The sequence below is a fragment of the Schistocerca serialis genome, chromosome 1 (assembly GCF_023864345.2).
Source record: "Schistocerca serialis cubense isolate TAMUIC-IGC-003099 chromosome 1, iqSchSeri2.2, whole genome shotgun sequence".
Taxonomy (NCBI): domain Eukaryota; kingdom Metazoa; phylum Arthropoda; class Insecta; order Orthoptera; family Acrididae; genus Schistocerca; species Schistocerca serialis.
Window position 1 is genome coordinate 486,894,977 of NC_064638.1, and position 22,122 is coordinate 486,917,098.

General features: G+C 53.1%; 1 pseudogene; it reads left to right on the forward strand.

Annotated features, from left to right (window-relative positions):
* Window positions 1-20,858: 20,858 nt before the first annotated feature.
* Window positions 20,859-21,037, forward strand: LOC126421794 (U2 spliceosomal RNA; annotated as a pseudogene).
* The last annotated feature ends 1,085 nt before the right edge of the window (window positions 21,038-22,122 follow it).

Sequence of the window (22,122 nt, forward strand, 5' to 3'; positions counted from 1 at the left end):
GGCACGAAAGATGGCGACCAGCTCAGCAGTGTAAACCCTGCAGCCATCCGGCAAGGAATGTTGTTCGGAATGGTCCCCTAGAGTTAGCGCATAACCGACACGACCAGCAACCATCGAACCGTCAGTGTATACAACGCCAGAGCCCTGATATGTGGCCAGGATGGAATAAGAACGGCGGCGGAAGGCCTCTGGAGGGACTGAGTCCTTCAGGCCCTGTGCCAAGTCGAGCCGAAGGCAAGGGCGAGGAACACACCATGGGGAAGTACGCAAAGTGGCCCAGAAAGGAGGTGGAACAGTGAAAACCCTAATCCCGGAGAGAAGCTCTTTGATGCGGACCGCGATCGTACAACCTGCCCGGGTCCGACGTTCTGGCAGATGGACGACCGATTGCGGGAACAGGAGACGATACTTTCTATGCCCAGGCAAGCTAAAAACATGGGCAGCATAAGCGGCCAGCAAACGTTGGCGCCGTAACCGCAGGGGAGGGACACCTGCCTCCACTAGTATGCTGGTCCAGAAGGCACCAGCGGCAAGTCGTATTCCACTGTGTAAGATTGGGTCCAGCACCCGCAACGCAGACAGGGATGCGGAGCCATAATCCAGGCTCCCATAACCCAGACGAGACTGGATTAATGCCTGGTAGAGCCGTAACAGGGTAGATCGGTCGGCGCCCCAGCTGGTGTGGCTTAAGCATTGCAGAGCATTTAGATTCCGCCAACATGCCTGTTTAAGATGCCGAATATGAGGCAGCCAAGTCAACCAAGCATCAAAAACTACACCTAAAAACCTGTGGGTCTCCACCACAGCAAGACGTTCGCCGTCAAGATAAAGCCGCGGCTCAGGTTGGACCGTTCGGCGCCGGCAGATATGCATAACGCGGGTCTTGGCACCCTAAAACTTAAAACCATGCGCTACAGCCCAAGACTGCGCCTTGCCGATAGCGCCCTGTAGCTGACGTTCAGCAGCTGTGATGCCAATAGAGCTATAGTAAAGGCAGAGGTCGTCAGCATACAGGGAAGTGGAGACAGAATTTCCCACCGCTGCAGCGAGACCGTTTATTGCAATTAAAAACAGGCAGACACTGAGGAAATATCCCTGTGGTACCCCGTTCTCCTGGACTCGGGAGGAACTATGGGAGGCTGCGACTTGCACGCGGAAGGTACGATACGACAGAAAATTGCGGATAAAGATTGGCAGAGGGCCCCGAAGACCCCATCCATGAAGTGTAGAAAAGATGTGATGACGCCATGTCGTATTGTACGCCTTCCGCATGTCGAAAAAGACAGCGACCATGTGCTGACGGCGGGCAAAGACAGTACGGATGGCCGACTCCAGGCTCACCAGATTGTCGGCGGCGGAGCGGCCTTTACGGAACCCACCCTGAGACGGAGCCAGAAGGCCCGGAGACTCCAGTACCCAATTCAAGCGCCGGCTCACCATCCGTTCAAGCAATTTGCAAAGAACGTTGGTGAGGCTAATGGGACGGTAGCTGTCCACCTCCAGAGGGTTCTTTCCAGGTTTCAAAACGGGGATGACAATGCTTTCCCGCCAATGCGACGGAAACTCACCCTCGACCCAGAGACGGTTGTAAAGGTCGAGGAGGCGTCGCTTGCAGTCCACTGAAAGGTGTTTCAGCATCTGACAGTGGATGCGATCTGGCCCAGGAGCGGTATCAGGACTAGAGGCAAGGGCACTGTGAAAGTCCCACTCACTGAATGGAGCATTGTAGGATTCAGAATGGTGGGTGCGAAAAGAAAGACTCCCACGTTCCATCCACTCTTTAATGGAGCAGAAGGCCAGGGGGTAATTTGCAGAAGCGGAGCTCGTAGCCAAATGCTCTGCCAAGCGGTTTGCAGTGACGTCAGAGTCAGTACAAACTGCTCCATTCAGTGAGAGCGCAGGGACGCTGACAGGGGTCCGATAGCCGTAGACGCATCGAATCTTGGCCCAGACCTGCGATGGAGAGACATGGAGGCAAATGGTGGACACATACCGCTCCCAGCACTCCTTCTTGCGTTGGCGGATAAGGCGGCGGGCTCGCGCACGCAGCTGTTTTTGGCGATAAGGTGTTCGATGGAGGGATGCCGCTTGTGACGCTGGAGCGCCCGCCGGCGATATTTAATCGCTTCAGCGATCTCAGGCGACCACCAAGGCACAGTCCGCCGCCGAGGGGACCCAGAAGAACGGGGAATGGCAGATTCGGCGGCAGTGACGATACTGGTGGTGACCGCATCAATGTCATCACTAGAGAGAGTCTCAATAGCGGCAGTGGAGGAAAACAAGTCCCAGTCTGCCTTATTCATAGCCCATTTGCTAGGGCGCCCAGAAGACTGACGCTGTGGCAGTGACAGAGAGATCGGAAAGTGATCACTGCCACACAGGTCGTTGTGCACACTCCATTGGACAGACGGTAAGAGGCTAGGGCTACAGATCGAAAGGTCAATGCCGGAATATGTGCTATGCGCCACACTGAAGTGTGTGAAGGCACCATCATTTAAAATCGAGAGATCGAGCTGCCCAATAAATGCTCAACGGTAGCGCCTCGACCTGTTACCACTGACCCACCCCACAGAGGGTTATGGGCATTGAAGTCGCCCAGTAACAGGAAAGGGGGCGGCAATTGGGCTATCAGAGCAGCCAGGACATGCTGTGCGACATCACCATCCAGTGGAAGGTAAAGACTGCAGACGATAACAGCCTGTGGCGTCCACACCCGAACAGCGACAGCCTCTAAATGTGTTTGTAGAGTTACAGACTCGCTGTGAAGAGAGTTAAGGACATATATGCAGACGCCACCAGACACCCTTTCATAAGCTGCCCAGTTCTTATAATAACCCCGATAGCCACGGATGGCGGGGGTTCGCATTGCTGGAAACCAAGTTTCCTGAAGAGCAATGCAGAAGAAAGGGAGAAGGCTGATAAGGTGGCGGAGCTCAGCTAGATGGTGGAAGAAACCGCTGCAGTTCCAATGGAGGATGATATTGTCCATGGATGGGAAAGGAGTGAAGGGACTGGGGAGGCAGATTACGCCTCCTGGGCCCCTGCTGCTACTGAGTCACTACCTGTGCGACAGCTATCCATTGCGTCCGAGGGATTGGCGAGATCGAGGTCCTCAGCGGACGCCAGAATCTCCACCTCATCTTCAGACGCAGAGTGGGAAGGTTGTGGTGGGACAGGTGCCACCGCAATGTCAGGATGCTTGAGAGCATTTTTCTTGGACTTCTTTGCGCGCTGTGTCTTCGGTGGGTCTGGCTGGGAGGGCCTCACTGGGTCAGTCTCAGGGACAGAAGACGACTGTGACGCCCTACGACCAGCGACCGGTGGTTTTTTGAGATACTTGCGGGTGTCCGCTTTGGCACTGGGCAAAGCCTGGGATGGGAGGGCCCCAAGGGACCCCTGCCTGGCTAGAGTAGCCAAAGAAGTCTGACGCTTCTCCGGCTGGGAAGGGGGAACTAATGTCCCCAATGCTTGGGGTGGTGTTGCTCCTGAAGTAGATGGAGCATGAGCAACAGAGGGGGAAGTGCCCCCCCACAACCACGGGGGACAGTTCATTCTGACATAGCTGAGAGGCAACAGTACGTGACGACACGGTAGAGCATCGTACCGGTGTTGCAGCAGCGGCATAGGTGGATGTCATTGGCACAGGATGTAGCCGCTCATATTTCTGCCTTGCCTCGGTGTAGGTCAGGCGGTCCAGGGTCTTATATTCCAGATCCTCCTTTCTTTCTGGAAGATCCTATAGTCCGGTGAGCAGGGGGAATGCTGTTCTCCACAGTTAACACAGATGGGAGGTGGAGCACATGGAGTATTGGGATGCGAAGGACGTCCACAATCTCGACATGTGATGCTGGAAGTACAGCGAGATGACATGTGCCCGAACTTCCAGCATTTAAAACACCGCATCGAAGAAGGGATATATGGCTTCACATCACAATGGTAAACGAACACCTTAACCTTTTTGGGTAAGACATCACCCTCGAAGGCCAAGATGTAGGCAGTGATGGCTACCTGATTATCCCTTGGACCCAGATAGACGAGCCGGACGAAGTGAACACCTCGTCATTCGAGGCTGGCGCCTCCTTTCCGAGCACCTCTGCATACAGCCCCAAATTGTCGAGAGTGAGCAACCTCCGTGACGGGGCAGAGGACGCTGTTTTGATGAGCACAGAACCAGAGCGTATTTGGACAAGCCCTCCACCTCCCCGAACTTGTCCTCTAAATGCTCCACAAAAAACTGGTGCTTGGTCGACATAAACGATTCCCCATCAACCCGCCTGCACACGAGGTACCGGGGTGAATATTCTCCACTGCCTTCTTTAGCCACACGTTCCTCCCATGGAGTGGCCAGGGAGGGAAACGATCTCTAATCAAATTTCTTCCCGTTGAGGTTAGACCTCGATCGCTTAGAGACTGCTGGTGGAGGCCCACCAGCGAGAGATGATGTACCACGTTTCATTGCGGGTCATCCGCCCTGATGCCACCCGCTCCGACCAGGGGCTCCCCCACAGGCGCCACCCAGCCGTAGCAAAGACCACCTGGCAGGATGGCCTTTTCCAGGAGTGCCGATGCCCCAGAGGGATAGGCATCTACTCCTCGGCGTACGTGGGGAGGTAGCAGCTCAGGCATCAGCAGTGCGATCCCTATGTAGTCATGGGGCTACCGCCAAGAGGGTACATGACGACCCCACCGCAACGGACTGGCTACCGTGCTGGATGTCGGGTGTCTAAATATCCATGTACATCATGAGGGCAAAGATGGAATTGCACATTGGAGGGAATGTATGCTACCCGGAACACAGTGCAGTGGATGTGGGCAGGAGCTCGATGTAAGTCCAACTCCATGAAAAATCAGGTGTGCCAGATCTTAGGGCAGGATGGATTTAAGATGCACCACGTAAGGTGTCCTTCCCCAAATGGTACGCACTAACGGAAAAATTTAGAAATGGAGTGGTCTAACCCCTTAGGGGACCACCACAGTAAAGGCCAAAACAGTTGAGACTCCTTTTAGTCGCCTCTTACGACAGGCACGAATACCGCCTCTGCTCTTTAATGGAGCAGAAGGCCAGTGGGTAAGTCGAAGAAGCGGAACTCAGAGCAAAATGCTCCTCCAAGCTGTTGGCAATTACGTCGGAGTCTGTGCAAACTGCTGCATTCAGTGAGAGCGATGGAGTGACATGGCGGCCAATGGTGGACACATACCGCTCCCAACACTCCAGCTTGCGTTGGCGGATCGAAAGATCGAGGTGCGCCAATAAATGATTAACGGTGGTGCGTCGACCTGTTGCCACTGACCCAGCCCACAGAGGGTTATGGGCGTTGAAGTCGCCCAGTATCAAGAAAAGTGGCAGCAATTGTGCTATCAGCGCAGCCAGGACATGCTGTGCGACATCACCATCCAGTGGAAGGTAATGACTGCAGACGGTAACAGCCTGTGGCGTCCATACCCGAACAGCGACAGCCTCTAAAGCTGTTTGTAGAGGGACAGACTCGCTGTGAAGAGAGTTAAGGACATAGATGCAAACGCCACCAGACACCCTTTCATAAGCTGCCTGGTTCTTATAATAACCCCGATAGCCACAGAGGGCAATGCAGAAGAAAGGGTGAAGGCTGATAGGTTGTCGTTGCTCAGCTAGATGGTGGAAGAAACCGCTGCAGTTCCACTGGAGGATGGTATTGTCCATGGCTGAGAAAGACATGAAGGGACTGGGAAGGTCGTTTACGCCGTATGTTCACTCACTGCCACTGTTTCAGTACCCACGTGAGTATCATCCATGTCGTCTGAGAGACCGGCGAAGTCAAGGGCCTCAGCAGACGCCAGGATCTCGACCTCAACCTCAGATGCAGAGCTCGAACGGTGCGGTGGGGTTGGTGCCACTGCATGTTTTTTGGCCTTAGAGGTCTTTCGCTTGGAGTTATCTCGCTGAACCTTGGGTTTCATTGGCTGGGAAGGCTTCACCGATTCAGTCTCTGGGACGGTGGAGGATCGCGAAGACCTACGACCAGCCGATGGTGGGGACTTATGCCACTGTCGGGCGTCATCCTTCCCACTGGTGGAAGCCTGGGAAGGGAGAGACCCAAGGGAACCCTGACGGGCGAGAGTAGCCGAAGAAGTGAGACGCATCTCCGGCTGAGAAGCGGGGACGGACATCCTTGATGGGTGGGAGGATGTTGCTCCTGAGATTGGTGGTGCAGGAGGAACCGGTTTGGTGGAGCCCCCCACGGGCAAGGGGGCAGGAGGAATTGTACCGCTCATCGAGCTGGCTGGAAGTCTCGAAACTGATAGGGCTAGCACAGTTGTTGTAGCAGCGGCGTAAGAAGATGTCATTCTCACAGGAAGTAGTCTGTCATATTTCCTTTTGGCCTCAGTATAGGTCAGTCGGTCCAGGGTCTTATATTTCATGATTAATCGCTGTTTCTGAAAGACTTTGCAGTCTGGCGAGCAAGGTGAATGATGCTCTCCACAGTTGACACAGATGGGAGTTGGGGCACATGGAGTATTGGGATGCGATGTGCGTCCGCAATCTCGACATGTGAGGCTGGAAGTGCAGCGGGAAGACATATGGCCGAACTTCCAGCACTTAAAGCACCGCATCGGGGGAGGGATATAGGGTTTGACGTTCCAACGGTAGACCATCACCTTGACTTTCTCCGGTAATGTATCACCCTCGAAGGCCAAGATGAAGGCACCGGTAGCAACCTGATTGTCCCTTGGACCCTGATGAACGCCCCAGACGAAATGGACACCTCGTCGCTCTAAGTTGGTGCGCAGCTCGTCATCAGACTGCAAAAGTGGGTCGCTATGGAAAATAACACCCTTGACCATGTTTAAACTCTTATGTGGTGTGATGGTAACGTTAACATCCCCCAACTTGTCACAAGCAAGTAACCTGCGTGACTGGGCGGAGGATGCCGTTTGTATCGTTATTGACCCAGAGCGTATTTTGGACAACCCCTCCACCTCCCCAAACTTGCCCTCTAAATGCTCGACGAAGAACTGAGGCTTTGTGGATAGAAAAGATTCTCCATCAGCTCTCGTGCAAACTAAGAATAGATGAGAATAACTGTTACCGCCATCCTGAGACTTACGCTCCTCCCACGGCATGGCCAGGGAGGGGAACGTTTTCGGATCGTACTTCTGAGCATTAAATTGAGCCCGAGAACGCTTAGAGACTGCTGGCGGCCGGCCGCCAGCGAGAGATGATGTACCACACTTCATTGCGGGTCATCCGCCCTGATGCCACCTACTCCGACCAAGAACTCTCCCCACGGGCGCCACCCAGCCTCAGCAATAGCCACCTGGCAGGATGGCCATTGTCGGGAGTCCTGATGCCCTAGGGAGATGAGAATCTACTCCTTGGGATACGTGGGGAGTTAACGGCGCAGGCATCAATAGAGCGATTCCTGTGTTGTCAGGGGGCTACAACCAACAGGGTACATGGTGGCCCCTCCACAACAGACTGGCTACCGTGTTGGATATTAGGTGCAATAATGTCCATGGTCATCGCCTCCGCAAAAAGCAACACTGGGCACTGCATAATGGAAATTGCACCCAGGAATGCATCCTCGCCCAAGAGATGGAGAATGAGTGGGACGGCAATGCGGCGACGGTAAAGCTGGCTAGAGGTCTCAATGCACGATGGACAAAATGCACCATGTAAGGCGCCCTTCCCCAATCGGCTCGTTCTTCGGAAGAAATTTGAGATATGGAGGTCAAACTCGACAGGGGGCCATCACATAAAGCCGAAACGTTTGAGACTCCTTTTAGTCGCCTTTTACGACAGGCAGGAGTAATAGTGGTAGTAGAGGGGTTTTTGGGCACACGACAGCAAGGTCTTCAGCGCCCGTTCAGTAACATAGTGAGACGGGTGTCAAGAAAAGGACTCAGAGCAGTAATATAAAACGGAACATAAAACACGTGGAACTATCGTTGAAAAATATGTGCTCACCCACATCGAAGCATGGGATGATGCAGGGCGTCAGCAGTAAAACATGGACAACTCTGAAAGAAAATGGCAGAGGAGCTAAAACAATGTAGCAGGTGGAAATGGCTGGCTGACCGCAAGGAAAAAAGGGAGGAGTCAGCCACTCTGCAATACACTAAAACCTCCAGCCTAAAAGTTTAGGCCAGAGGTCTGACACATCACAAAACTTAAAAACCCTAGACACACACGTCTCATCGTTAGCTAAAACATAAGCCAGATCCCCATTAACTTGTGCTTCTGCCCTTGCATCACGGTATAAAATGCAGTCTGTTAAAATGTGGCGGACAGAGATGTGCACACCACAAGCATCACAAAACGGAGGATCCTCCCGCTGTAATAAAAAGCTATGTGTGAGAGGACAGTGCCCGATCCGAAGACGTGTGAGGGCCACCTCTTCCAACCTCAGCAACCGGCAGGAGGAACGCCACGGCCGAGTGGTTGACTTTACCAACCGCAGTTTATTGGCCGACAGCGCCAGCCATTCGTCCTCCCACAACTCCATGCACTTCCTGTGGAGTGCAGAGATGACAGACTGCGAGGGGATAGGACACTGAACCACATCCTGCTATCTGCAGCCCTCCTTGGCAGCCCAATCGGCCTGACCATTGCCCCATATTCCGACATGACCAGGCACCCAGCAGAAGGATACCTCTTTACCCCGCCGTTGGAGCAAGTACAGTTGGTCATATATCAGCTGGACCATCTCCTTAGTAGGGTACAGGTTCTGCAGTGATTGTAAGGCACTAAGAGAATCGGAGCAGAGAAGAAATCGATCGCCCCGAACACGATTCATCTGCTCCAGTGCCTTCAGGATCGCGTGGAGCTCCGCTGCGAAAACGGTATATTCAGCAGGGAGGCGAATCCGGGTAACATGATCAGGGAACACCACAGAACAGCCAAGGAAATTCTCCTGTTTGGAGCTATCAGTGTAAACGACAGTGAAACCGTGATGCACATCTAAAATGTTAAAAAATAGAGATTGGAATCTAAAAGCTGGTGTGCTATCTTTCTTAAAATTAGTCAAATCTAAAATAAGTTTGGGTCTCCGGAGGAGCCAAGGTGGAGATCTGCACAGAGGCCTGGTATGGGTTGGTTGGTTGGTTCGTGGGAGTAAAGGGACCAGACTGCCACGGTCATCGGTCCCTTTTTCGAAAAAACCTAAAACCACCCAAAGAGAATAAAAAAGGCCAGAATCAACACAATAAAAAATAAACACTTAGATTAAATGATAAAAACCCCCTGCCCGAATAAAACGCAAAACTAAGCTAGACATAGCATTGTCGACAGTTAAAAGGGCAGGGAGCATATCAGGCAGCCCAAACGTCTGCATGAGCATGGTTAAAAGTGGGCAGTCCAACAAAATGTGGACCACCGTCAAAGCCGACCCGCAGTAGAAAGGTTGGTTAGTTGGTTTGGGGGATTAAAGGGACCAGACTGCTGTGGTCATCGGTCACTTTTTCCAAAAAAATAAAACCACCCAAAGAGAGGAAAAAACGGACAACAGGAAAGACGGCAGATGACACAGGACAAGAAATAGTCAGAGATGAGAGAAAACAAATTAAAATCACACAGAGTGTGACGGTAGTTGGCCGACCATAGAGATAAAAAGGAAAAGCCAACCACCGAGAACACATTAAAAACTCAGTTTAAAATCGTAGGCCAAAGGCCAGAATCAACACAAAACAATAAAATAAAACAGAAACACTCAGATTAAATGATAAAAAACCCCATGACCGAATAAAACGCAGAACTAAGCCAGCCATAGCAGGGTCATCTATTAAAAGGGCAGGGAGCGTGTCAGGCAGTGCGAACGTCTGCCTGAGCACAGCTAAAAGCGGACACTCCAATAAAATGTGGACCACAGATAAAACGGAGCCGCAGCGACAAAGAGGTGGGGCCTCACGGCGCAATAAGTGCCCGTGCGTCAGCTGAGTGTGCCCAATGCGCAACCAGCAGAGGACAACAGACTCCTGGCGGGAGACCCGCATGGACGACCGCCACACAGTCGTCGTCACCTTGATTGGACGGAGTTTGTTTGGCGTGGGCAGATTGCGCCATTCAGTGTCCCAAAGCGATAGAACTTCGCGGCGTAAGACTGCCCACAAATCAGACTCCGGGAGGCCAATCTCCAGAGATGGTTTACTGGTGGCCTCTTTCGCCAGGCAGTCAACATTTTCATTGCCAGGTATCCCAACATGGATAGGGGTCCACACAAAGACCTCAGAGCGGCCGCAACGTGCAAGAGTATGCAGGGACTCCTGCATAGCCATCACCAGACGAGAACGAGGGAAACACTGGCCGAGAGCCCGTAAACCGCTCAGGGAATCGCCACAGATCACGAAGGACTCACCTGAGCAGTTTCTAATCGTTCAAAAGCTCACTTTAAGGCTAATGTGAATGACCCTAAATCGTTCCCCTCCCTGGCCACACAGGAACGAAAGGCTATGAATGACAGCGAAAGGTATTTGCTCTGGCATCTCGTCTGTACCGGAGCTGACAAGGAATCATTTGTATCTGTGAAGCCTCAGTTCTTTGCAGAGCATTCAGAGGACAAGTTTGGGGAGGTTGAGGACTGGTCCAAAATGCGGTCAGGGTCAGTCTTCATAAAAACAGCATCCCCTGCCCAGTCGTGTGCCTTGCTCACTTGTACAAAGCTGGGGGATGTTTCTGTTACTTTCACCTCATATAAAAGCTTAAATATGGTACAGGGCATTATTTTCCAAAGAGATCTTCTTTTACAGTCAGATGACGAGGTGCGCACCAACTTAGAGCGACGAGGTGTCCATTTCGTCTGGCGCGTCCACCGGGGTCCGAGGGATCACCAAGTTGCCACTGGTGCCTTCATCTTGGCCTTTGAGGGTGACACATTACCTGAGAAGGTTAAAGGGATGGTGTACCATTGTGATGTCAAGCCATATATCTCTCCCCAGATGCGGTGCTTCAAGCGCTGGAAGTTCGGCCATATGTCTTCACACTGTGCTTCCAGCCTCATATGTTGCGATTGTGGTTGACCATCCCATCCTGATACTCCATGTGCTCCGCCTCCCATCTGTGTCAACTGTGAAGAGCACCATCCCCCTTGCTCGCTGGACTGTCCAATTCTGCAGAAGGAAAGGAAAATAATGGAAATCAAGACCCTGGACCGACTAACCTACACGGAGGCTAAACGGAAATTTGACCGGCTTCATCCCATGCGCATGATGTCTTCTTATGCCGCCACTGTCACTCCTGCTACAGTTACATCAGCTGCAACACATCCAGTCAACTCTCAGAGTCAAAGGACAACAGCTGCTCCCTTGATGGTGGGGGGCACTTCACTCCCTGTTGCTCCTGCTCCATCTACTTCAGGAGCAACACCCCCCCCCCCCAACCATCAGGGACATCAATTCCCCCTTCCCAGCTGGAGATCTTAAGCCTTCTTCGGCTCCTCTCGGCAGGAAGGGGTCCCTTGGGGACCTCCCTTCGCACGTTCCGACCAGCAGAAACGTGGACACCCGCAAGTGGCTGAAACAACCACTGGTCTCTGGTCGTAGGGCCTCACGGTCGTCGTCCATCCCTGACACTGACTCATCTGAAGCCTTCCCAGCCTGAATCTAACAAAGGCACAATGCGCGAAGCAGAAGAAGAAAATGGTTCCCGAGAATCCAGACATTGCGGTAGCACCCATCCCACTGCTTCCTACAAGCTCTGCGTCTGAAGATGAGGTGGAGATTATGGCGTCCACTCTGGACCTGGATCTCGCTGGTCACTCAGACGCAATGGATAGCACTTCCACAGGTGCTCAATCGGAGGCAGCAGGTGACCCAGCAGCGTAATTTGCCTCCCCAGTCGCTTCACGCCTTCCTCAGCCATGGACAATATCATCCTCCAGTGGAACTGCAGCGGCTTCTTCCACCATCTAGCTGAGCTCCGACAACTTATCAGCCTTCACCCTTTCTTCTGCATTGCTCTTCAGGAAACTTGGTTACCAGCGATGCAGACTCCCGCCCTCCGTGGCTATCGGGGTTATTATAGAAACCAGGCAGCTTATGAAACAGTGTCTGGTGGCGTCTGATATATGTCCTTCACTCTCTTCACAGCGAGTCTGTCCCTCTGCAAACACATTTAAGGGCTGTTACTGTTCTGGTGTGAACGCGACAGGCTCTTACCGTCTGCAGTATTTATCTTCCACCAGATGGTGATGTCCCACAGGATGTCCTGGCTGCGCTGATAGCGCAACTGGCGCCGCCTTTCCTGTTACTGGGCGACTTCAACGCCCATAACACTCTGTGGGGTCGGTCAGTGGCAACAAGTCGAGGCGCCACCGTTGACAATATATTGACACAGCTAGACTTTTCGATTTTAAATGATGGTGTCTCCACATATCTCAGTGTGGCACACGGCACGTACTCCGCCATCGACCTTTCGATCTGCACCCCTGGCCCCTTACGTTCTGTCCAATGGAGTGTGAATGACGGCCTGTGTGGTAGTGACCACTTTCCGATCTTTCTGTCACTGCCACAGAGTCACTCTTCTGGGCGCCCTTGCAGATGGGCTATGAAAAAGCCTGACTGGGACTTGTTCTCCTCCATTGCCGCTCCATTAAAGAGCGGATGGAACGTTGGAGCCTTTCATTTCGCACCCACCATTCTGAATCGTACGTTGTTCCATTCAGTGAGTGGGAATTTCACAGTGCCTTAGCTGCTTGCCTTGATACAGCTCCTGAGACAGATTGCACCCACTGTCAGATGCTGAAACACCTTTCAGTGGACTGCAAGCGACGCCTCCTCGACCTATACAACCGTATTTAGGTCGATGGTGAGTTTCCGTCACAATTGCGGGAAAGCATTGTTATTCCCGTTTTGAAACCTGGCAAGAACCCTTTGGAGGTGGACAGCTACCGCCCCATTAGCCTCACCAACGTTTTGTGTAAGTTGCTTGAACGGATGGTGAGCCGGCGGTTGAGTTGTGTACTCGAGTTGCAGGGCCTTGTGGCTCCGTCTCAGGGTGGGTTCTTTAAAGGCCGCTCTGCCGCCGACAATCTGGTGAGCCTGGAGTCAGCCATCCGTTTGGCCTTTGCCTGCCGTCAGTACCTGGTCGCTGTCTTTTTCGTCATGCGGAAGGCATACGATACGATTTGGCGCCATCTCATCCTCTCTACACTTCATGGTTGGAGTCTTCGTGGTCCACTGCCGACTTTCATCCGAAATTTTCTGTTGCATCGAACCTTCCGCGTGCAAGTCGCGGCCTTCCTTAGTTCCTCCCGAGTTCAGGAGAATGGGGTGCCACAGGGATCTGTTTTAAGTGTCTGCCTGTTTTAATAGCAATTAATGGGCTCGCTGCGGCGGTGAGAATGTCTGTCTCAGCGTCCTTGTATGCTGACAACTTTTGCCTTTACTAAGACCTGCTTTATGCAATTCTTCTGGCTACGCACTGTTCACCCAGAGTCACAGCTTCACCTTGCCAGCGAACTTCTTGTTTTGGTGGAGTCACATAGGTTTTTGGGAGTGGTTTTTGATGCCCGGTTGACTAGGCTGCCTCATATTCGGCAGCTTCTGCGTCAGATAGCTTCTCTCTGGGCTTGGGGTTTTACCTCTTTCGCCTCCTTTCCGTGCGCCTCTGTGTACACCCCCGTGGTGTGTTCCCGCCCTTGCCTTCGGCTGGAATTGGCACAGGGCCTGTAGGACTCAGTCCCTCCGGAGGCCTTCTGCCGCAGCTTTTCTTCCATCCTCGCAACGTATCAGGGCCCTGGCGTTGTTTACACTGACAGCTCGATGGTTGCTAGTCGTGTCGGCTATGCTCTGACTCTAGGGCACCACTATGAACAGCATGCATTGCCAGCTGGCTGCAGCGTTTTCACTGCTGAGCTGGTTGCCATCGAGTATATCCGCTCCTGCTCAGGTGACTCGTTCATTATCTGTAGCGACTCCCTGAGCAGTTTACGAGCTGTTGACCAGTGTTTCCCTCGCTCTCATCTGGTGATGGCTTTCCAGGAATCCCTCCATGCTCTTGCCCATTGCGGCAGCTCTGTGGTCTTTGTTTGGACCCCTGGTCATGTCAGCATCCCTGGCAATGAACATGTTGACCACCTGCCCAAACAGGCCACCAGTGCACCAACCCTTGACATTGGCCTCCGGGAGACTGATTTGCGAGCAGTCTGATGCCGCAAAGTTTCCCCGCTATGGTACGCTGAATGGCGCGATCTGCCCACACCCAATAAACTCCATGCTATCGAGTAGACAACGACTGCGTGGCGGTCATCCATTCGAGCCACTTGCAGAGACTCAGTTGTTCTTTGTCAGCTCCGCCACACATGGCTGATGCATAGTTCTTTACTGCATCGTGAGGACCCACCTCTTTGTCGTTGTGGGCCGACGTTGACGGTGGTCCACATGTTGTTGGCCTGTCCACTTTTAGCTGTGGTCAGGCAGACATTTGCGCTGCCTGATACGCTGCCTGCCCTTTTAACAGATACTGCCATGACAGCCTTAGCTTTGCGTTTATTTGGGCAGGGGGCTTTTATCATTTGATCTAAGTGTCTATTTTTATTTAGTATTGAGTCTGGCTTTTGGCCTACAGTCTTAGCCTGAGTTTTTAAAATGTTCCTTGGTGGTTGGATTTTCCTTTTTTTCTGTATGGTCGGCCAACCACCGTCACACTCTGTGTGATTTTAATTCGTTTTGTCTGGTCTTTATCTAAGTTTCTCTTGTCCTGTGTCGTCTGTCATCTTTCCCATTTTTCGTTTTTACTCTGCGTTGGTGTTTTCATCTCTTGGAACAAGGGACCGATGACCGTAGCAGTCTGGTCCCTTTAATACCCCAAACCAACCAACCGGGACGAACAATTGTCACTGCCATCCTGAGACTTACGCTCCTCCCATGGTGGGGCCAGGGAAGGGAACGTTTTCAGATCGTACTTCTGAGGATTAAATTGACCCCAAGAACGCTTAGAGACTGCTGGCGGCTATCCACCAGCGAGAGATGATGTACCACGCTTCATTGCAGGTCATCCGCTCTGATGCCACCCACTCCGACCAAGGGCCCTCCCCATGGCGCCACCCAGCCTCAGCAAGGACCACCTGGCAGGATGGCCATTGCCGGGAGTCCCGATGCCCCAGGGAGATGGGCATCTACTCCTTGGCATATGTGGGGAGTTAACATTGCAGGCATCAGCAGAGCGATCCCTGTGTTGTCAGGGGGCTACAACCAACAGGGTACATGGTGGTCCCACCACAACAGACTGGCTACCGCGCTGGATCTTAGGTGCAAAAATGCCTAACGTCGTCGTCGCAGCAAAAAGCAACACTGCACAATGCAGCATGGTAATCGCACCCAGGGACGCATCCTCGCCCAAGAGATGGAAAACGAGCGGGACAGCATTGCAACGACGAGAAAGCTGGCTAAAGGTCTCAATGCACGATGGATACAGTGCACCATGTAAGGTGCCCTTCCCCAATTGGCTCGCACTTCGGAATAATTTAGGAAGATGGAGGTCAAACCCGAGAGGGGACCATCACATAAGGCCAAAACTTTTGAGACTCCTTTTAGTCTCCTCTTACGACAGGCAGGAATATCGCGGGCCTATTCTTACCCCTGGACCCGCAGGGGGGCATTGGGTAGTATGGCAACATCTGATGGGGTGAGCTCCAATCTGTACAGCAAAGCGGTGCCTCGCCTGACGGCAGGGTCAATGTTGTATAGTGCCTCATAACCAACCAGGTCGGAGAGGAAAGGGGCAAGGGGCACAAACCTCCTGGAGGAAAACCACGTCAAATGCTCCAAAGTGGAGAAAATTCTTGAGAGAGCGTAATTTAACAGGGTTAGAAATTGAATTGATGTTAACTGTTAAAAGGGAAAGGGCTCCTGGCCGACGGTTATTCACGGGCATGAGAAAACAGCTCAGAGAGAGGGACGGCAGATGAAGCCACAGGCGATCGTGAGCAGGTGTGAAGGCGTCGAAGACCACAGCCTGCGACGTCACCCCAGTCGAAGGACAAGTACAAGACAGCTCATGCGGGAACGAGCCCGCTCAGTCAAGCATCAAGCATCTCTCTGTCTTCGTCGTCAGCCCAGTTCAATTCCCCCCCCCCCCCCCCCCAATCAGCGGGATAGTGTGAACCTGGTGGCGCAGACAGCTCAGCTGTGGCGGTTTGCGACGGGGTGCGAGTGCGCTGCAGCGGCTATTCGCTACCCTGGTCACTTTTCGCTTCGTGGGGACTACTCTCCGATCTCGCGAGGAACTGATGAGTGCCTCCAGTTGACGAGCAGTTTCACGCATACCGTCCGAGCGGTCGGCAGAAACAGAATGCGTGGCGGACGAGGCCTGGGATTCGGCTTCACTACTGCTCTCAGGAGGGGGACGTAAGATCGCCTCCTCCTCCGACTGCTGTTACTGGCTGGCCTTCTTGTGGCTGCGACGACGTCGAGGTGACAGCTTCCACATTTTCATCTTTTCATCTGCCGGTGGGGTTGGGTAGGGAGGCCGATCTCCATCCGTTCCACAGTGGGAACATCCTGGGCACAGAATGCACACGGGGCGCCTCCAGCGGCACTTCCACTGCGGGAGTCGGTTCCGAGGCAATAGGCTCAACAGGGCCATCAACAGAGGCACTGAGCACCGCTTCCACCTGTTCAGAGCGACCCGGGGCCGGTTCTTCGGGCCTCTCAGCGGGTCGGGGGGCAGCACCTGCTACTATATCGCTGATGAGGGGCACAAGTTTGGCACCTTCAGTGCGTGCTCACGGCACTTGCACCGGGCTCCTGTGCGGGCATTCCACTCGGAGATGCTCCGTGGATTGGCAGATGGAGCACGTCTGCGGTTGTCCTACATACACTCCTGGAAATTGAAATAAGAACACCGTGAATTCATTGTCCCAGGAAGGGGAAACTTTATTGACACATTCCTGGGGTCAGATACATCACATGATCACACTGACAGAACCACAGGCACATAGACACAGGCAACAGAGCAAGCACAATGTCGGCACTAGTACAGTGTATATCCTCCTTTCGCAGCAATGCAGGCTGCTATTCTCCCATGGAGACGATCGTAGAGATGCTGGATGTAGTCCTGTGGAACGGCTTGCCATGCCATTTCCACCTGGCGCCTCAGTTGGACCAGCGTTCGTGCTGGACGTGCAGACCGCGTGAGACGACGCTTCATCCAGTCCCAAACATGCTCAATGGGGGACAGATCCGGAGATCTTGCTGGCCAGGGTAGTTGACTTACACCTTCTAGAGCACGTTGGGTGGCACGGGATACATGCGGACGTGCATTGTCCTGTTGGAACAGCAAGTTCCCTTGCCGGTCTAGGAATGGTAGAACGATGGGTTCGATGACGGTTTGGATGTACCGTGCACTATTCAGTGTCCCCTCGACGATCACCAGTGGTGTACGGCCAGTGTAGGAGATCGCTCCCCACACCATGATGCCGGGTGTTGGCCCTGTGTGCCTCGGTCGTGTGCAGTCCTGATTGTGGCGCTCACCTGCACGGCGCCAAACACGCATACGACCATCATTGGCACCAAGGCAGAAGCGACTCTCATCGCTGAAGACGACACGTCTCCATTCGTCCCTCCATTCACGCCTGTCGCGACACCACTGGAGGCGGGCTGCACGATGTTGGGGCGTGAGCGGAAGACGGCCTAACGGTGTGCGGGACCGTAGCCCAGCTTCATGGAGACGGTTGCGAATGGTCCTCGCCGATACCCCAGGAGCAACAGTGTCCCTAATTTGCTGGGAAGTGGCGGTGCGGTCCCCTACGGCACTGCGTAGGATCCTACGGTCTTGGCGTGCATCCGTGCGTCGCTGCGGTCCGGTCCCAGGTCGACGGGCACGTGCACCTTCCGCCGACCACTGGCGACAACATCGATGTACTGTGGAGACCTCACGCCCCACGTGTTGAGCAATTCGGCGGTACGTCCACCCGGCCTCCCGCATGCCCACTATACGCCCTCGCTCAAAGTCCGTCAACTGCACATACGGTTCACGTCCACGCTGTCGCGGCATGCTACCAGTGTTAAAGACTGCGATGGAACTCCGTATGCCACGGCAAACTGGCTGACACTGACGGCGGCGGTGCACAAATGCTGCGCAGCTAGCGCCATTCGACGGCCAACACCGCGGTTCCTGGTGTGTCCGCTGTGCCGTGCGTGTGATCATTGCTTGTACAGCCCTCTCGCAGTGTCCGGAGCAAGTATGGTGGGTCTGACACACCGGTGTCAATGTGTTCTTTTTTCCATTTCCAGGAGTGTAGATGACCTGAGCCCTTGTGCCGGCAATATTGAGATAGGAGAGTATGTGCTGGCGGAGGTCCATACGGACACTCTGGACCCTGCTGTTGCCCTGAAAACGATAGGCACTGGCATATGTCTCATTTGTTATTCCAAGCACCTTGCCATACCTCGACAGGACACGGCCGATGACGTCATTGGGACACTCAGGGGGTACGTTAAAGACCCGCACAGTCCTTATCCCAAAGCCAGATGGTACGATATGTACTTTTCCTACTGTCCCATCGAAGTAGCTGAACGGATGTTCACTCGCGAGTGCCAAGCACACTTTTCTTATTTTTCGTGATCAAGGAATTTTACGTATAACAAGAAGAGCACAAAGTCGAGTTGAAAAGTGTCGACGTCATTTTCGGGTACGTTGAGATCATCAAATATCCATTCCTGAACTTCAAAGGCCGTTGGCCGTCTTGCTGCTCTGTCAAAAACCCAATGAATGCTGTTCGACCGATTCAACATATTCCAAGCAGAAAACATCGCTGAAAAACGCAAAAATCAACGAAAAACACGACACGCTACGGAACCCAAACGGACCGCTCCGATGCGGGGTGCTTCTGAGCCTAAATGCCCAAACGCGATACAGAATTTTGAAAATGGCAGGACCTAAATGCTTGCAGCTTGTGCTCTCCGCATGTGGGAGTGACACGCGATGGTACGGGCCGATATCGCAACAGGCGACCGTCGGAAGCGTCGCAAAAGCAGGTGCCGGAAGGAACGGCAATTCACGAGAGCACTCGTCAACAGCCTAGCACTGCGAGAAGTAAACTGCGTCTCCGATTTGAACGGCGCTGGCTCCCAGGGCTGTGGAGAAGCCGTGAGGCCGCCCCACAGCGGCGCTAGGCCGGCATGAGCTACACCTAGCCGAGAGCTTACATCGTCCATGGCCTGCTGCATGTGTCGTGTGTGTGTATACACACTAATTCTGCGTGCGTGCGGCGGCGACGATGACGTTCGCGAGGAACCGAGACTCTGCTCCAAAAAATTTAAATTAAAAGTATCTATGGCTGTATTATGAGACGCCCACGAGGCAACCCAGGGGCACTGTTCCGTGCCCCCATAAGTTATCAGCCCCGTGTAATGCGGCTGCAAGAGCGGTCCGAGACAAGGAAAAAAAAAAAAAAAAAAAAATAAAATAAAATAAAAAAAAAAAAATTACTGACGGTAATCTTAAATTAATAAAAAAAAAAAAAAAGAACTAGACGCGCGGGCTACGTATACGACGGCGTAACGTGGCGTGAAAGGAGCTAACTACTGGGCACATCGACAACTACGAAAGTTTTGCTGTCAGTTTATTCGCGTAGTTCTTGCTTACATATTTCGTAATATTCCTACTCGTAATTTTGTATTTCCTTTTGAACGTGACAAGCCAATGAGATGAAGCCTTGAAGTCCAGGCTGATTTGTTTAGCGTTATGCAATCCCCAAATCTGTAGGTGTGTATCATGCACTGCACTTAATTCATTTCTGGCTTTAATAAATTGTCGGTGTACATGGTTTTCTAGTTCACTGAACTTCTGTCTTCGGGTTCCACCTCGTTCCACGACTTCTTTGCAATATTTAATTGTGTTCCATCCCGTTAAATTTGTTAAATTTATTTCTTGCTTCACTCCATAATCTATATTTGCGTCTTTTAATTGGTTTGGAGAGTAACCTGTATTGGAGCATTTCCTTCATGTAACCCAAAGAAATACCATCAGATTGAAGTCGCAGTATTTCCTCTTCGTGTTCTTCGTATGAATCGTCAACAATCTCATCATCTGGTACATACAGCCCTGCAACAATCAGCAAGGTATCATCATCGCCACATGTACTGTTTATGAACAAATGTAGGAAATAATCATACAAATGTTCGACAATCGTTCGATCCCTTAAGGAACTTTCCGATTCCTTACAGTTCGGAAAATATTCATTGACCTTGTTATTGAAATCACGAGCTATATTTGCTAGATTCATGTTGCCCACGGAATACATCTCACGTATTTAAAGCACTCTCGTCCAAAGTAGCAAAGTCAACTGCCAGCCAGGGAGCCTCGTTAGCAAGAATACTCTCTCTTCCGTGCGGCTACGGTCGCAGGTTCGAATCCTGCCTCGGGCATGGATGTGTGTGGTGTTCTTAGGTTAGTTAGGTTTAAGTAGTTCTAAGTTCTAGGGGACTGATGACCTCAGATGTTAAGTCCCATAGTGCTCAGAGCCATTTGAACCAACCATCTTCCGTGCGCTGTAGTCGACTGACGTCGTGTGTTCAGATGTTTGTTAAGGTGTAGCGTCCCCATACTACGGCGCAGTTACGTCGCATCGGACGGACGGACGGACAGATAATAATTGTCTGAAAATAAAAAATTAAACTCTTAACTCGAGGAAAGACTTGAATCATGGACCTCTCGTTCCGCAGCTGCTCACGCTAACCACGGGACCACGCCGCTACTGGGCTCACATTCTCCTTGATGTTGCCTATTTTGCAATTGGACTACTCAGTTTGTATATTTTGCTTATTTTTTCGTAGTTCCACACAACTTCTTCCTTTTTTCTTGATTGATCTGTGTTCAGTTTTTCAAGGCCCATCCACTGTGCCAACTTCTAACTAAATCTGAGTGGGGTGCGATGGGGAGGTTCCCTTGTAAGATCAAAGTGTAGTATCTGTTCTTATCAGCTTAATATCTGAAACGTCCTGCATCGCAGAACTAGAATATTAAATTGATTTTGGCTCATGACGGAGTGCTAGGGGCTTGCTTCACCTCCGTCGCGGGTTGGCCTGGCATTGAAGTATCGCCGGGATCGGCCCACCTAAAACGATTTAAGACACAGCCTGACATGAGTTAATCTTCTGCAGTGATTAGATATTCCGCTGGTAGCAAAGCTTGTCGTAGTTGTCGATGTGCCCAGTAGTTAGCTGCTTTCACGCCACGTTACGCCGTCGCATACGTAGCCCACAGGTCCATTTTTTTAATTATTAATTTAAGATTATCGTCAGGATTTTTTTTCGCATTTAGGCGGACCCCTCTTGCAGCCGCATTACATGAGACTGATAACTTATGGGGGCACAGAACAGTGCCCTTGGGAAGCCTCGTGGGCGTCTCGTATGGCCCGACTAGGTGTAGCTCGCGCCGGCCACGCGAGGGTGTAGCTCGCGCCGGCCTGGCGCTGCTGTGCGGCGGCCTCACGGCTTCCCCACAGCCCTGGGAGCCAGCGCCGTTCAAATCGGAGACGCAGTTTACTTCTCGCAGTGCTAGGCTGTTGACGAGTGCTCTCGTCAATTGTCGTTCCTCCCGGCACCTGCTTTTGCGACGTTCTCGACGGTCGCCTGTTGCGGCCCATACCACCGCGTGTCACTCCCACATGCGGAGAGCACACGCTGCAAGCATTTAAGCCCTGCCGTTTTCCAAACTTATCGCATTCGAGGGTTGGATTCCCTCTCTTCTTCATCGAAGAGTTTCACTGCCTGGGCTACTCTCAGGGTGCGCCTTCGACGTGGAAGATCCTTGCCGTGTCGTCTGTTTGCCGCCGCCGCCGCCGCCGCCGCTTGGTCGCCGCCTTCCGGTCCTTGTCGCCGCCGCCGCCGCCGCCGCCTGCCGGGGCTCGTCGCCCGTCGCCCCCGCCTGGTCGCCGCCTGCCGGTCCTTGCCGCCGCCGCCGCCGCCGCCGCCGCCGCCTGCCGGGGCTCGTCGCCCGTCGCCCCCGCCTGGTCGCCGCCTGCCGGGGCTCGCCGCCCCCGCCTGGTCGCCGCCTGCCGGTGCCCGCCGCCGCCGCCTGCCGGTGCTCGCCGCCGCCGCCGCCGGTGCCCGCCGCCTGCCGGTGCTCGCCGCCGCCGCCGCCGCCGCCGCCGGTGCCCGCCGCCGCCGCCGCCGCCATCCGGTGCCGCCTGGTCGCCACCATCG